The sequence below is a fragment of the Salmo salar genome, unplaced genomic scaffold (genome assembly GCF_965601325.2).
Source record: "Salmo salar unplaced genomic scaffold, fSalSal1 ptg000136l, whole genome shotgun sequence".
In the NCBI taxonomy this organism is placed as follows: Eukaryota; Metazoa; Chordata; class Actinopteri; order Salmoniformes; family Salmonidae; genus Salmo; species Salmo salar.
Genome location: NW_027675321.1, coordinates 413474 through 430000, shown reverse-complemented (window position 1 = coordinate 430000; position 16527 = coordinate 413474). Strand labels below are relative to the sequence as shown.

Genomic DNA, 16527 nt, shown 5'->3' with positions numbered 1-16527 from the left:
AGTAGTCAACTCAGCCCCGGTAAAAAGCTGGTGTCGTCACTCTGCCTTCTCTCTCTAGTAGTCAACTCAGCCCCGGTAAAAAGCTAGTGTCGTCACTCTGCCTTCTCCAGGGGCATGTTGAGGGGAATTTACTAACCGGGAGGGTTGAATTATGTAATTTATTGGCGGGCTGGATAATGCACTCTTGTCTTTTCTATTCCGAGGTTGTTTACTCGCAATATAAGATATTAACATTACTTTTTATAATGCATGTATACTGAGGTTGAGGTTCTGACTAGTGATAATTTACCCGGGGTTCAATACCTGCTATAGTCACTATTATTTTGCTCTCCCAAAAGCAACACAGCCCTAAAACGAGATATATAGCTAACTAAAGTTATGTTAATGAGTGACCATTTTAGAAAATCCTGGGACATATAGTCTGTGGTTGCATGCTATTTTATGTCAATCATATTGCTGCTTGTAGCCTATAACTGATGCTTCGTGGTCTTATGCTGCCATCTATTGGAAATATTTAGCAATTAAAAGTTATTAATGCACATTCAGACGTTGGTGAGGCAGCTGAGAATTAAAAAAAATAATGGAATGTGTCCAGCCTACTTGAGGCGCCCCGAAAATAATATTCAAAAGATTGGTCCTTGGATACAGAGGGGTTAAACACTAATGTTACCATCCATCTAGTGAAGAGAGGAGAACCGGACAGAGGTAGCCAGCATCCGTCAACGAGAGAGGGAGGATAGGATAACTAGGATGCTGCTGGTAGAGTAGCGAGCTAGCTTACCCAGCTGTACCGACTAGCTAGGATAACTAGGATGCTGATGGTAGAGTAGCTAGCTAGCTTACCTAGCTGTACCGACTAGCTAGGATAACTAGGATGCTGCTGGTAGAGTAGCTAGCTAGCTTACCCAGCTGTACCGACAAGCTAGGATAACTAGGATGCTGCTGGTAGAGTAGCTAGCTAGCTAGCTTACCCAGCAGCTGTACCAACTAGCTAGGATAACTAGGATGCTGCTGGTAGGGTAGCTAGCTAGCTAGCTTACCCAGCTGTACCGACTAGCTTGGATAACTAGGATGCTGCTGGTAGAGATGCTAGCTAGCTTACCTAGCTGTACCGACTAGCTAGGATAACTAGGATGCTGCTGGTAGAGTAGCTAGCTAGCTTACCTAGCTGTACCGACTAGCTAGGATAACTAGGATGCTGCTGGTATAGTAGCTAGCTAGCTTACCTAGCTGTACCGACTAGCTAGGATAACTAGGATGCTGCTGGTAGAGTAGCTAGCTAGCTTACCTAGCTGTACCGACTAGCTAGAATAACTAGGATGCTGCTGGTAGAGTAGCTAGCTAGCTTACCTAGCTGTACCGACTAGCTTGGCTAGCTAGCAGGACTTTCGTCTGTCGTTTGTCTCGATGATGATGACGAATCCGGTGAACCACAAAATGAAACAAGGATATAGAGTGAAAAGGATCTGGCTACACTCATACTGTCCCTGACCATAAAGCAAAAAGCTAATTGAACAATAAAGTTTGGTGTTTCAACACTGTAACAAACTCCATCGTTATTCCCCAAAATTTACCTCAGTCCACTCTGCGCGTAACTGGACAATATGCTTGGTGCCACACCGGACGCGGACGCGGACAGTTCTGTACGGAAACGCGGACAGTTCGAGAACGCGGACATGAGCAGTGCCATACAATCAACTAAACCCAGTCTTTAACCTCTTACATCTAGACGTTCCACTAGCGGAACACCTGCTCCAATATCCAATGATAGGCGTGGCGCGAATTAAAATCCCTCAAAAATACAAAAACTTCAATTTTTCAAACATATGACTATCTCACAGCATTTTAAAGACAAGACTCTCCTTTATCTAACCACACTGTCCGATTTCAAAAAGGCTTTACAAAGAAAGCAAAACATTAGATTATGTCAGCAGAGTACCCAGCCAGAAATAATCAGACACCCATTTTTCAAGCTAGCATATAATGTCACAAAAACCCAGAAGACAGCTAAATGCAGCACTAACCTTTGATCTTCATCAGATGACACACCTAGGACATTATGTTATACAATACATGCATGTTTTGTTCAATCAAGTTCATATTTATATCAAAAAACAGCTTTTTACATTATCATGTGACGTTCAGAACTAGCATACCCCCCGCAAACTTCCGGGGAATTTACTAACAATTTACTAAATTACTCACGATAAACGTTCACAAAAAGCAGAACAATTATTTTAAGAATTATAGATACAGAACTCCTCTATGCACTCTATATCCGATTTTAAAATAGCTTTTTGGTGAAAGCACATTTTGCAATATTCTAAGTACATAGCCCAGCCATCACGGGCTAGCTATTTAGACACCCGGCAAGTTTAGCCTTCACCAAAATCAGATTTACTATAACAAAAATGTTATTACCTTTGTTGTCTTCGTCAGAATGCACTCCCAGGACTGCTACTTCAATAACAAATGTTGGTTTGGTCCAAAATAATCCATCGTTATATCCGAATAGCGGCGTTTTGTTCGTGCGTTCCAGAAACTATCCAAAATGGTAAATCAGGGTCGTGCGCATGGCGCAATTCGTGACAAAAAAATTCAAAATATTCCATTACCGTACTTCGAAGCATGTCAACCGCTGTTTAAAATCAATTTTTATGCAATTTATCTCGTAAAAAAGCGATAATATTCCGACCGGGAATCTCCTTTTCGGCAAACAGAGGAAAAATCACAAAGACGGGGGTGGCCAGTGCACGCGCCTAAGCCCACAGTCCCTTGATCGGCCACTTGAGAAAGGCGATAATGTGTTTCAGCCTGGGGCTGGAATGACGACATTCAGGTTTTTCCCGGGCTCTGAGGGCAGTATTTGCACGGCCGGATAAAAAACGTACCTGATTTAATCTGGTTACTACTCCTGCCCAGTAACTAGAATATGCATATAATTGTTTGATTTGGATAGAAAACACCCTAAAGTTTCTAAAACTGTTTGAATGGTGTCTGTGAGTATAACAGAACTCATTTGGCAGGCAAAAACCTGAGAAGATTCCAAACAGGAAGCGCTCTCTCTGACTATTTCTTGGCCTTCTTGATCATCTCTATCCAAAACAGGGGATCTCTGGCATAACGCGACATTTTCTAACGCTCCCATAGGCTCTCAGAAGGCGCCAGAACTTTGAATGATGACTTTGCAGGCCATGGCTGAAAAACAGTAGCGCATTTGGATGGTGGTGGATCTGAGAACAGTGAGACTGGGGCGCGTGCACGAGCCAACACCATGTTTTAATTTTTTCGTCTTTGAACGAAAACAGGGTTTCCCGGTCGGAATATTATCGCTTTTTTACCAGAAAAATCGCATAAAAATTTATGATTTTAAACAGCGTTTGACATGCTTCGAAGTACGATAATGGAATATTTCGATTTTTTTTGTCACGAAACGCGTCGGGCACGTAACCCTTGTCACCCTTCGGATAGTGTCTTGAACGCACGAACAAAACAGAGGATATTTGAACATAACTATGGATTATTTTGAACCAAACCAACATTTGTTATTGAAGTAGAAGTCCTGGGAGTGCATTCTGACGAAGAACAGCAAAGGTAATCACATTTTTCTTATAGTAAATCGGAGTTTGGTGAGGGCCACACTTGGTGGGTGTCAAAATAGCTAGCCCTGTGATGCCGGGCTATCTACTCAGAATATTGCAAAATGTGCTTTTGCCGAAAAGCTATTTTAAAATCGGACATAGCGATTGCATAAAGGAGTTCTGCAATTTAGTAAATTAACCAGAAGTTTGCGGTGGGCATGCTAGTTCTGAACGTCACATGCTAATGTAAAAAGCTGTTTTTTGATATGAATATGAACTTGATTGAACAAAACATGCATGTATTGTATAACATAATGTCCTAGGACTATCATCTGATGAAGATCATCAAAGGTTAGTGCTGCATTTAGCTGTGGTTTGGGTTTATGTGACATTATATGCTAGCTTGAAAAATGGGTGTCTGATTATTTCTGGCTGGGTACTCTGCTGACATAATCTAATGTTTTGCTTTCGTTGTAAAGCCTTTTTGAAATCGGACAGTGTGGTTAGATTAACGAGAGTCTTGTCTTTAAAATGGAGTAAAATAGTCATATGTTTGAAAAATTGAAGTAATAGCATTTCTAAGGTATTTGAATATCGCGCCACGGGATTCCACTGGCTGTTGAGTAGGTGGGACGCAAGCGTCCCACCTAGCCCATAGAAGATAAAAATAATGTTTTGATATTTGATATGTTAACCTGTTAGGGCTAGGGGGCAGCATTGACACGGCTGGATAAAAAACATACCCGATTTAATCTGGTTACCACTGCTACCCAGTAACTAGAATATGCATATACTTATTACATATGGATAGAAAACACCCTAAATTTTCTAAAACTGTTTGAATGGTGTCTGTGAGTATAACAGAACTCAAATGGCAGGTCAAAACCTGAGAGATTCCTTTACAGGAAGTGGCCTGTCTGACCATTTGTTGAACTTCTTTTCCATCTCTATCATTTACTAAGGATCTCTGCTCTAACGTGACACTTCCCACGTCGTCCATAGGCGCTCAGAGCCCGGGAAAAAACAGAATGTCGTCATTCCAGCCCCAGGCTGAAACACATTATCGCCTTTCTCAAGTGGCCGATCAAGAGACACTAGCTTATGCGCATGACCCCGACCGCCCCCGCCTTTGGGATTTTTTCCTCTGTTTGCCGAAAAGGAGATTCCCTGTCGGAATATTATCGCTTTTCTACGAGAAAAATGTCGTAAAAATTGATTTTAAACAGCGGTTGACATGCTTCGAAGTACGGTAATGGAATACTTAGAATTTTATTGTCACGAATTGCGCCATGCGCGTGACACTTCTTTACTATTTCGGATAGTGTCTGGAACGCACGAACAAAACGCCGCTATTCGGATATAACGATGGATTATTTTGGACCAAACCAACATTTGTTATTGAAGTAGCAGTCCTGGGTGTGTATTCTGACGAAGACAACAAAAGGTAATGAAACTTTTATAATAGTAAATATGATTATGGTGAGTGCTAAACTTGCCGGGTGTCTAAATAGCGAGCCCGTGATGCCTGGGCTATGTACTTAGAATATTGCAAAATGTGCTTTCACCAAAAAGCTATTTTAAAATCGGACATATCGAGTGCATAGAGGAGGTCTGTATCTATAATTCTTAAAATAATTGTTATGCTTTTTGTGAACGTTTATCGTGAGTAATTTAGTAAAATGTTAGCGAATTCCCCGGAAGTTTGCGGGGGGTATGCTAGTTCTGAACGTCACATGCTAATGTAAAAAGCTGGTTTTTGATATAAATATGAACTTGATTGAACAAAACATGCATGTATTGTATAACATAATGTCCTAGGGTTGTCATCTGATGAAGATCATCAAAGGTGAGTGCTGCATTTAGCTGTCTTCTGGGTTTTGGTGACATTATATGCTGGCTTGAAAAATGGGTGTCTGATTATTTCTGGCTTGGTACTCTGCTGACATAATCTAATGTTTTGCTTTCGTTGTAAAGCCTTTTTGAAATCGGACAGTGTGGTTAGATTAACGAGAGTCTTGTCTTTAAATGGCTGTAAAATAGTCATATGTTTGAGAAATTGAAGTAATAGGATTTTTAAGGTTTTGAAAATCGCGCCACAGGATAGCAGTGGCTGTTACGTAGGTGGGACGAATTAGTCCCGCCTAGCCTAGAGAGGATAAATCCATAAATAATATATGTCTTGTGCTTTTGGCAATGATTTATGTATAATACTTATGTATAATAAGTGATACCATATATGTCTCCAAAGCATTTTGTCTTCATTTTGGCACATTGATTTATGCTCATTTCTCAAGATTAACTCAGGTTTTCGCCCAGTGGCTAAGGAGTTGGAGCTGTGGCAGGAGTTGGACCTGTGGTCGAAAGGTGGCTGGTTTGAATCCCGGGCCGGGCGCTGGAAAAAACAGGAGGAATTGATCTGACCACTGGAGGGCTGCTGGGTTCACATCCTCAAAACATTCACCTTTCATTGATCAGAACTCTAGAGGTTCTTCTTCACTGAACCCCAAAATATATATCACTTTTAGTGATTCCATATATTAAGGAAGTGAGAGAAGCCTTTTTGGTTCTATAAGGAACCTTCTTTTCTGAGTGTAAAATTAACACGTTTTTCTTTTGATTATTTAATTATCCACATCATGTTATTTCAAGTTCTCCCTTGGGAGCACAACATCACATTGTTAAAAAAAATTATGCTAAATTTGTCATGGCTATAAATTGGGCAATTGAAGACATCTAGGGCGTAATCTGTGTTCGATGAAAATGAACATTGTATGCAACGTTGCAGGCAACATTATTGGCAAGGGACTTGATGCCTACTATGCCAAAGTTATTTAGAGTTGTTAAACGGGTGTGAAGAGTGTGTTGATATAACGGGAATATTGTCAAAATTCTTCTTGTAACAACGATCAGAATTGGTAAAGAAAATATGCATTCCATTATATTAGGCAATAATTAAGAGTAGGCAAAGTGGTCGTGTCATGTGAAAATTCTATCAAATGTGTTACATTGCAACGAGTACAGTCAGGGTGCCGTGGAGCCCCTGCAGTACCTCCACAGACCCCGGATTGAGAGCCCCTGCAGTACCTCCACAGACCCCGGATTGAGAACCCCTGCAGTACCTCCACAGACCCCGGATTGAGAACCCCTGATTTAGCAGATGCTCTTATCCAGAGAGATTTACAGTAACTGCATTCATCTTAAGATAGCTATTTATTTTGGAAATAAAGTTAATAAATTCTTCATAAAATTGTCATCTTACCTCTTAGCTTTGGTGTCATGTCCCCCAGAGAGATGCATTTTAGAGGCAGGGCCCCCCTCCTCTCTCTCCCCAGAGAGACTCATTTTAGAGCACTGACCCCTAAACAGAGATCCAACATGTTGATTGTGGTCAACACAGGGACAACTAAACAGAGATCCAGCATGTTGGTTGTGGTCAACACAGTGACAACTAAACAGAGATCCAGCATGTTGGTTGTGGTTAACACAGTGACAACTAAACAGAGATCCAACATGTTGGTTGTGGTTAACACAGTGACAACTAAACAGAGATCCAGCATGTTGGTTGTGGTTAACACAGTGACAACTAAACAGAGATCCAACATGTTGGTTGTGGTTAACACAGTGACAACTAAACAGAGATCCAGCATGTTGGTTGTGGTTAACACAGTAACAACTAAACAGAGATCCAGCATGTTGGTTGTGGTTAACACAGTGACAACTAAACAGAGATCCAGTATGTTGGTTGTGGTTAACACAGTGACAACTAAACAGAGATCCAGCATGTTGGTTGTGGTTAACACAGTGACAACTAAACAGAGATCCAGCATGTTGGTTGTGGTTAACACAGTGACAACTAAACAGAGATCCAACATGTTGGTTGTGGTTAACACAGTGACAACTAAACAGAGATCCAGCATGTTGGTTGTGGTCAACACAGTGACAACTAAACAGAGATCCAGCATGTTGGTTGTGGTTAACACAGTGACTAATTCTTGAATGTCAATTGTTCTCATTCATTCATTATCTCTTTGAGAAATATATTTTTAACAACTTTCTCTTTTACTTCTCTACATTCATGAAGAAAATGATGTACTTTTTACTCCATACATTTTCCCTGACACCCAAAAGTACTCGTTACATGTTGAATGCTTAGCAGGACAGAAAACGGTCCAATTTGAACACTTATCAAGAGAACATCCCTACTGCCTCTGATCTGAAGGACTCACTAAACAGAGAACATCCCTGGTCATTACTGCCTCTGACCTGGAGGACTCACTAAACACAAATGCTTCATTTTTAAATGATGTCTGAGTGTTGGAGTGTGACCCTGGCTATCCGTAAATTAAAATAACAAGAAAATTGTGCCGTCTGGTTTGCTTAATAAAATGAATTTTAAATGATCACTACTTTACTTTTACTTTTGATGCTTAAGTATATTTTAGCAATTACATTTACTTTTGATACTTAATTATATTTTAAACCAAATACTTTTAGACTTCTACTGAAGAAGTATTTTACTGGGTGACTTTCACTTTTAATTGAGTCATTTTCTATTAAGGTATCTTTACTTTTACTCAAGTATGAGAATTGAGTACTTTTTCTACCACTGTTCTAATATTCTAGAGACATATGAGCCACAGTGTCAACAGACATTTTGTAACTGCGCAGGCTACAAAGTTACTTTCAATTTCATATAAGGAAATAAAGTAACGGTCACTGGGTGAATTCGTTTTGCATTGCCCGGCTCCCCGGGTGCGCAGAGTTTACGCATTTTAGACCATTCCATTGTTCCTTAAAATAAAACTCCACTCACCTGTAGCACCGGGCCATGCAAAACTAACTTCCCACTGTCGCAGGGCACTGAGACACAGAGTTCTAAACCCAGAGGCATTTACAACAGTAACCAGAGGTAACAGTCAGTTGCATGCGACAGCAGCAAATCATGACATTGTACCGAATCTTGCTTCAGTTTTTTTATTATAGTCCTTCTTATGTTATTTTTGCTAAACATATAATTTACTCGTAACCAAGTTTAGCTGTGTTTTTTTCCTCCAAAATATGAATTACTGTAGGACTTTAATAATTGGAAACAGGCCTACAAACCCAAAAGGTTTTAATGATGCCTTAAATCTATCTTCAAATATATATTTGATGACTAGTTGAATCAGGTGTGTAAGTGCTGGTCAGAACAAAAGGATTGAGAAACCCTGAGATAAACATAAAACCATATAATGTAAAAGCTCCTCCACCATCTTTACCAGACGTTTTACTGATAACATGTAGACCACTGATTAGTTTCCACTTTGAAAACTGCTGTCTGTCAGCAACTCAGCTCAAGTAGCAGTTCTACTAACTAGTAATATCTCATTCCTAGTATTCATTCTCTTACTCTGTCCTTTAGAATAGATTATTGTTCAGAAATACTTACTTATTTGTCAGTAATCTCCATATAGCGTCTTCTGCTCTGTCGTCTCAAAATGGATCCTGAACAAAAGAACAACTTTACTTTCTGTTTCACTCAGCCGTCTCCCCACCCTGAAAATAAAGTGTTTTATTGGTATCTTCCACTAGATGGCAGTAAACACCTGCTGTAACTACAATTTACAACAGCATTCCTTAATCATAAAGGCAGTGTCTCAAAGGAGGAGTGCTGAATCAGGATCAGGTCCCCCTCTCCATGTAATCTGATTCATTGTGATCTAGGATCAGGTCCTCCTCTCCATGTAATCTGATTCATTGTGATCTAGGATCAGGTCCCACCTCTCCATGTAATCTGATTCATTGTGATCTAGGATCAGGTCCTCCTCTCCATGTAACCTGATTCATTATGATCTAGGATCAGGTCCCCCCCTCTCCATGTAATCTGATTCATTATGATCTAGGATCAGGTCCCTCCTCTCCATGTAATCTGATTCATTATGATCTAGGATCAGGTCCTCCTCTCCATGTAATCTGATTCATTATGATCTAGGATCAGGTCCTCCTCTCCATGTAATCTGATTCATTATGATCTAGGATCAGGTCCTCCTCTCCATGTAATCTGATTCATTATGATCTAGGATCAGGTCCCCCTCTCCATGTAATCTGATTCATTATGATCTAGGATCAGGTCCCCCTCTCCATGTAATCTGATTCATTATGATCTAGGATCAGGTCCCCCCTCTCCATGTAATCTGATTCATTATGATCTAGGATCATGTCACCCCTCTCCATGTAATCTGATTCATTATGATCTAGGATCAGGTCCCCCCTCTCCATGTAATCTGATTCATTATGATCTAGGATCATGTCACCCCTCTCCATGTAATCTGATTCATTATGATCTAGGATCAGGTCCCCCCTCTCCATGTAATCTGATTCATTATGATCTAGGATCAGGTCCCCCCTCTCCATGTAATCTGATTCATTATGATCTAGGATCAGGTCCCCCCTCTCCATGTAATCTGATTCATTATGATCTAGGATCAGGTCCCCCCTTTCCATGTAATCTGATTCATTATGATCTAGGATCAGGTCCCCCCCTCTCCATGTAATCTGATTCATTGTGATCTAGGATCAGGTCCCTCCTCTCCATGTAATCTGATTCATTATGATCTAGGATCAGGTCCTCCTCTCTCCATGTAATCTGATTCATTATGATCTAGGATCAGGTCCCCTCCTCTCCATGTAATCTGATTCATTATGATCTAGGATCAGGTCCCCCTCTCCATGTAATCTGATTCATTATAATCTAGGATCAGGTCCTCCTCTCTATGTAATCTGATTCATTATGATATAGGATCAGGTCCTCCTCTCCATATAATCTGATTCATTATGATCTAGGATCAGGCCCCTCCTCTCCATGTAATCTGATTCATTATGATCTAGGATCAGGTCCCCCCTCTCCATGTAACCTGATTCATTATGATCTAGGATCAGGTCCTCCTATCCATGTAATCTGATTCATTATGATCTAGGATCAGGTCAGCGGGCCTGCTAGTGATAGTGGTGGAGTCAGCACCTCCACACGTGGAGATGTATCCACTCAGTCCAGTAGACCTGCTAGTGATAGTGGTGGAGCCAGTACCTCCACACATGGAGATGTATCCACTCAGTCCAGTAGGCCTGCTAGTGATAGTGGTGGAGATGTATCCACTCAGTCCAGTAGACCTGCTAGTGATAGTGGTGGAGATGTATCCACTCAGTCCAGTAGACCTGCTAGTGATAGTGGTGGAGATGTATCCACTCAGTCCAGTAGACCTGCTAGTGATAGTGGTGGAGATGTATCCACTCAGTCCAGTAGACCTGCTAGTGATAGTGGTGGAGATGTATCCACTCAGTCCAGTAGACCTGCTAGTGATAGTGGTGGGGATGTAACCACTCAGTCCAGTAGACCTGCTAGTGATAGTGGTGGGGATGTATCCACTCAGTCCAGTAGACCTGTTAATGATAGTGGTGGAGATGTGTCCAGTCAGTCCAGTAGACCTGCTAGTGATAGTGGTGGAGCCAGTACCTCCACACATGGAGATGTATCCACTCAGTCCAGTAGACCTGCTAGTGATAGTGGTGGAGATGTGTCCAGTCAGTCCAGTAGACCTGCTAGTGATAGTGGTGGAGCCAGTACCTCCACACATGGACATGTATCCACTCAGTCCAGTAGGCCTGCTAGTGATAGTGGTGGAGATGTATCCACTCAGTCCAGTAGACCTGCTAGTGATAGTGGTGGAGCCAGTACCTCCACACGTGGAGATGTATCCACTCAGTCCAGTAGGCCTGCTAGTGATAGTGGTGGAGATGTATCCACTCAGTCCAGTAGACCTGCTAGTGATAGTGGTGGAGCCAGTACCTCCACACATGGAGATGTATCCACTCAGTCCAGTAGGCCTGCTAGTGATAGTGGTGGAGATGTATCCACTCAGTCCAGTAGACCTGCTAGTGATAGTGGTGGAGATGTATCCACTCAGTCCAGTAGACCTGCTAGTGATAGTGGTGGAGATGTATCCACTCAGTCCAGTAGACCTGCTAGTGATAGTGGTGGAGATGTATCCACTCAGTCCAGTAGACCTGCTAGTGATAGTGGTGGAGATGTATCCACTCAGTCCAGTAGACCTGCTAGTGATAGTGGTGGGGATGTAACCACTCAGTCCAGTAGACCTGCTAGTGATAGTGGTGGGGATGTATCCACTCAGTCCAGTAGACCTGCTAGTGATAGTGGTGGAGCCAGTACCTCCACACATGGAGATGTATCCACTCAGTCCAGTAGACCTGTTAATGATAGTGGTGGAGATGTGTCCAGTCAGTCCAGTAGACCTGCTAGTGATAGTGGTGGAGCCAGTACCTCCACACATGGAGATGTATCCACTCAGTCCAGTAGACCTGCTAGTGATAGTGGTGGAGATGTGTCCAGTCAGTCCAGTAGACCTGCTAGTGATAGTGGTGGAGCCAGTACCTCCACACATGGACATGTATCCACTCAGTCCAGTAGGCCTGCTAGTGATAGTGGTGGAGATGTATCCACTCAGTCCAGTAGACCTGCTAGTGATAGTGGTGGAGCCAGTACCTCCACACGTGGAGATGTATCCACTCAGTCCAGTAGGCCTGCTAGTGATAGTGGTGGAGATGTATCCACTCAGTCCAGTAGACCTGCTAGTGATAGTGGTGGAGCCAGTACCTCCACACATGGAGATGTATCCACTCAGTCCAGTAGGCCTGCTAGTGATAGTGGTGGATATGTATCCACTCAGTCCAGTAGACCTGCTAGTGATAGTGGTGGAGATGTATCCACTCAGTCCAGTAGACCTGCTAGTGATAGTGGTGGAGATGTATCCACTCAGTCCAGTAGACCTGCTAGTGATAGTGGTGGAGATGTATCCACTCAGTCCAGTAGACCTGCTAGTGATAGTGGTGGGGATGTATCCACTCAGTCCAGTAGACCTGCTAGTGATAGTGGTGGGGATGTATCCACTCAGTCCAGTAGACCTGCTAGTGATAGTGGTGGAGATGTATCCACTCAGTCCAGTAGACCTGCTAGTGATAGTGGTGGAGATGTATCCACTCAGTCCAGTAGACCTGCTAGTGATAGTGGTGGAGATGTGTCCAGTCAGTCCAGTAGACCTGCTCGTGATAGTGGTGGAGATGTGTCCAGTCAGTCCAGTAGACCTGCTAGTGATAGTGGTGGAGATGTGTCCAGTCAGTCCAGTAGACCTGCTAGTGATAGTGGTGGAGATGTATCCACTCAGTCCAGTTGGCCTGCTAGTGATAGTGGTGGAGATGTATCCACTCAGTCCAGTAGGCCTGCTAGTGATAGTGGTGGAGATGTATCCACTCAGTCCAGTAGGCCTGCTAGTGATAGTGGTGGAGATGTATCCACTCAGTCCAGTAGACCTGCTAGTGATAGTGGTGGAGATGTATCCACTCAGTCCAGTAGACCTGCTAGTGATAGTGGTGGAGATGTATCCACTCAGTCCAGTAGACCTGCTAGTGATAGTGGTGGAGATGTATCCACTCAGTCCAGTAGACCTGCTAGTGATAGTGGTGGAGATGTATCCACTCAGTCCAGTAGACCTGCTAGTGATAGTGGTGGAGATGTATCCACTCAGTCCAGTAGACCTGCTAGTGATAGTGGTGGAGATGTATCCACTCAGTCCAGTAGACCTGCTAGTGATAGTGGTGGAGATGTATCCACTCTGTCCAGTAGACCTACTCCATGACCCACAGCAACGCAGTCTTCTATGGACCAGTTTATTCCAAAGTCTATGTCTTTAGCAAAACAAGGCCACATTGATATTGCATTGGCTAAAATGATTGCCACCGATTTCCAGCCATTTTAGATTGTGGAGGTTTTAGAAATTATAGCAATAATGTAAATCCAATGTACACAATTCCAAGCAGGAAAACCCTTTCAAAATCACTTTTCCACAAATGTACGAGAGCACACAGGCTTCAGTGTGGAAAAGAGTCTAAAAAGCTACTGCAGTTTTCCTTACCACTGACTGCTGGACATCAAGGGTAACCACTTCTTACATGTCGGGTACATGTCACTTCATTGAAGATTTTTTCGATGTCTAGCTGTCTTCTGGACTGCTTTGAGTTCAGCGACAGACACACCCAGAGAACTTGGCAGAGGAACTGTTGAGAGTGGCCAGAGAAGGACAAGTAGATGGAAAAGTGGTCTGTTGTGTTAGCGACAATGCAGCTAACATAACCAAAGCCATGAAAATGTTTAATAAATTGATCCATCATCCATGTCTTGCCCATACAATCAACCTGATTGTAAGAGATGCTCTGAAGGTGATGAAGCCTACTGTGGACAAAGTGAAAGCAGCTGTGGAATACTTCCACAGGAGCACAGTAGGTGCTGAAAAACTAAAGTCTACACAACGCCAGATGGGGATGCATGAGCTGAGGCCTAAACAAGACTGCACTACAAGGTGGAATTCAACATTTTATATGTTGAAGCGGTTTCTTGAGTCAAAGGATGCCATCATCTCTACCCTGGGCATTGTCAATGCACCTGTTGATGCTCTGACCCAAGAGGAATGGGAGGTGGTGGAGGAGGTGTGCAGTCCTGGAGCAGGTCACTGTGGAGATCAGTGGAGTGAGGTACAGTAAGCAGTTATTACTGCATCATTATTTAATCCAGTATTATATATGTATATGAGCAGTAGATGAGAATGTAGTATCAGTAGACTAAACATGAAGCTGAACTAATAAGTTACTGTTCTCTCTTTTCAGCTATGTGACCACCTCAACAATGATACTCCTGTGTAAGGGTCTGCAGCGAATCACAGCCAGACGCCAGAGAGAAGCAAATTTAATGTGACCGAGTTGATGGACACCCTATGTTCATCAATGGACAGAAAGTTCCACAGAATGGAATATAATCACGTGCTATCAGAAACCGCTGCACTTGACCCCAGGTTTAAGTAGTTAGCCTTCAGTGATGCCATAGCGATTGATGAGGCTCTTCAAAGAATAACCTCCTCAGCAGGGAGGGACAGCCCCAGCAGTCAGCTGGCTCAGGCACCAGGGCATCAGGAAGAAGAGGGATCAGATGGAGGGACAGCCCCAGCAGTCAGCTGGCTCAGGCACCAGGGCATCAGGAAGAAGAGGGATCAGATGGAGGGACAGCCCCAGCAGTCAGCTGGCTCAGGCACCAGGGCATCAGGAAGAAGAGGGATCAGATGGAGGGACAGCACCAGCAGTAGTGTCACAAACGTCTGCTGTTTGGATGCTGTTTGACGAGAGAGCAACTGGGGATGCAGCACGAAGGAATCTCTCAGCAGATGCCATAATGGAGGTCCGATCCTATTTGGAGGAGCCCCTCCTCCAAAGATCTGCAGATCCTCTGAGCTGGTGGAAGAACAAGGCCTCTGTCTACCCACGGCTTACTAAAGTCATGACAGGGAGACTCCGCATAGTGGCCACATCCGTTCCCTCTGAGAGGGTCTTCTCGAAAACAGGACAAATAATTACTGAGAGAAGAAACCGCATCAGCCCCTCGAAAGTGAGGCAGCTTGCATTTCTGAATGCAAATCTCTCATAAAAGCAAAATCTGGTCAGCATTGCTGTGTGCTGCTGGTTATAACATGGTAATAAAGAAGAGAGAGAAAAGAGGGACCAGTTTAATGTTTTGGGATGCTGCAGTTTTGCATATTGTTATTTATTTTTCTTTGATATGGTTAAATATTCTATTATTATGTTGTTCAGGTTGTATTCATTTTCAATGGTTAGATTTATATGCACTTTGTTTATATACATTAAAAAGTTATACTTTAAATGCACATGTGTAATAGCATCCTTATGTTTTACATTTATTTCAAATTGTGGGATGCTGCAGTTTGGCAAATTGTTATTTATTTTTCTTTGATATGATGCAATATTCTATTATGTTGTTCAGGTTGTATTTATTTTGAATGGTTAGATTTATATGCACTTTGTTTATATACATTAAAAGTTATACTTTAAATGCAAATGTTTAAGAGCATTCTTTTTCATAAACAAAATGCATTTTTAAATACATTGTGGTTAAGGTAGAGTATGATTTCATTTAATAATTTAATTAGAATTGTTTTAACACCAATCATAGTCAAACACGTCACCACCCATTTATATAACAATAGTTATATAACAACAGTATCCAGCGGGTGGGGCTAACAGTCAGTTGCATGTGACAGCAGTAACTCATGACATTGTACTGAATCATGCTTCAGTTTTTATATTATAGTCCTTCTTCAAGACATCTCTTTTACATTATTTTAGATAAACATATAATTTACTAGAAACCAGGTTTAGCTGTGTTTTTTTCATCAAATATGAATTCTAGTAGGCCTTTAATAATTGTAAACAGGCCTTCAAACCCAAAAGGTTTTCATTTGAGAATGTTCATTTGTATGCCTCAAATATTAAACTGTTTTAAAATATTTTATGATTAGTTGAATCAGGTGTGTAAGTGCTGGTAAGAACAAAAGGATGAGAAACCCTGAGATAAACATAAAACCATATAATGTAAAAGCTCCTCCGCCATCTTTACCAGACGTTTTACTGATAACATGTAGACCTACTGATTAGTTTCCACTTTGAAAACTGCTGTCTGTCAGCAACTAAGCTCATATAACAGTTCTACTAACTACTACTAGTACTATATCTTACTCTGTCCTTTAGAATGTATTACTGTTCAGAAATACTGAGAAATACTCACTTTATTTGTCAGTAATCTCCATATAGCGTCTTCTGCTCTGTCGTCTCAAAATGGATCCTGAACAAAAGAACAACTTTACTTTCTGTTTCAATCAGCCGCCTCCCCACCCTGAAAATAAAGTGTTTTATTGGTATCTTCCACTAGATGGCAGTAAACACCTGCTGTAACTAGATTTAACAACTATGTGTTTGGTTTCATAAAGGCAGTGTCCCAGAGGAGGAGTGCTGATATGGTATCAGGTCCCCCCCTCCCCATGTAATCTGATTC

At 42.1% G+C, this 16527-nt stretch overlaps 1 long non-coding RNA gene across 3 annotated transcripts in view; it reads right to left on the bottom strand.

Moving 5' to 3' along the window:
- LOC145866934 (uncharacterized) overlaps positions 1–16313 on the bottom strand; it is a 19369-nt gene extending 3056 nt beyond the window's left edge. The window contains exons 1-5 of one of the 3 annotated variants that reach the window (XR_014383170.1): positions 16261–16313; positions 13547–13688; positions 9010–9065; positions 6841–6939; positions 5606–5973 (exon numbers count right to left, since the gene is read on the bottom strand). This is a non-coding gene — a long non-coding RNA (uncharacterized LOC145866934). Of the gene's footprint in view, positions 1–5605; positions 5974–6433; positions 6631–6665; positions 6940–9009; positions 9066–13546; positions 13689–16260 lie in introns of those variants that run through there. The other 2 variants (XR_014383169.1, XR_014383171.1) reach the window with 2 other exon arrangements.
- Positions 16314–16527: the final 214 nt, after the last annotated feature.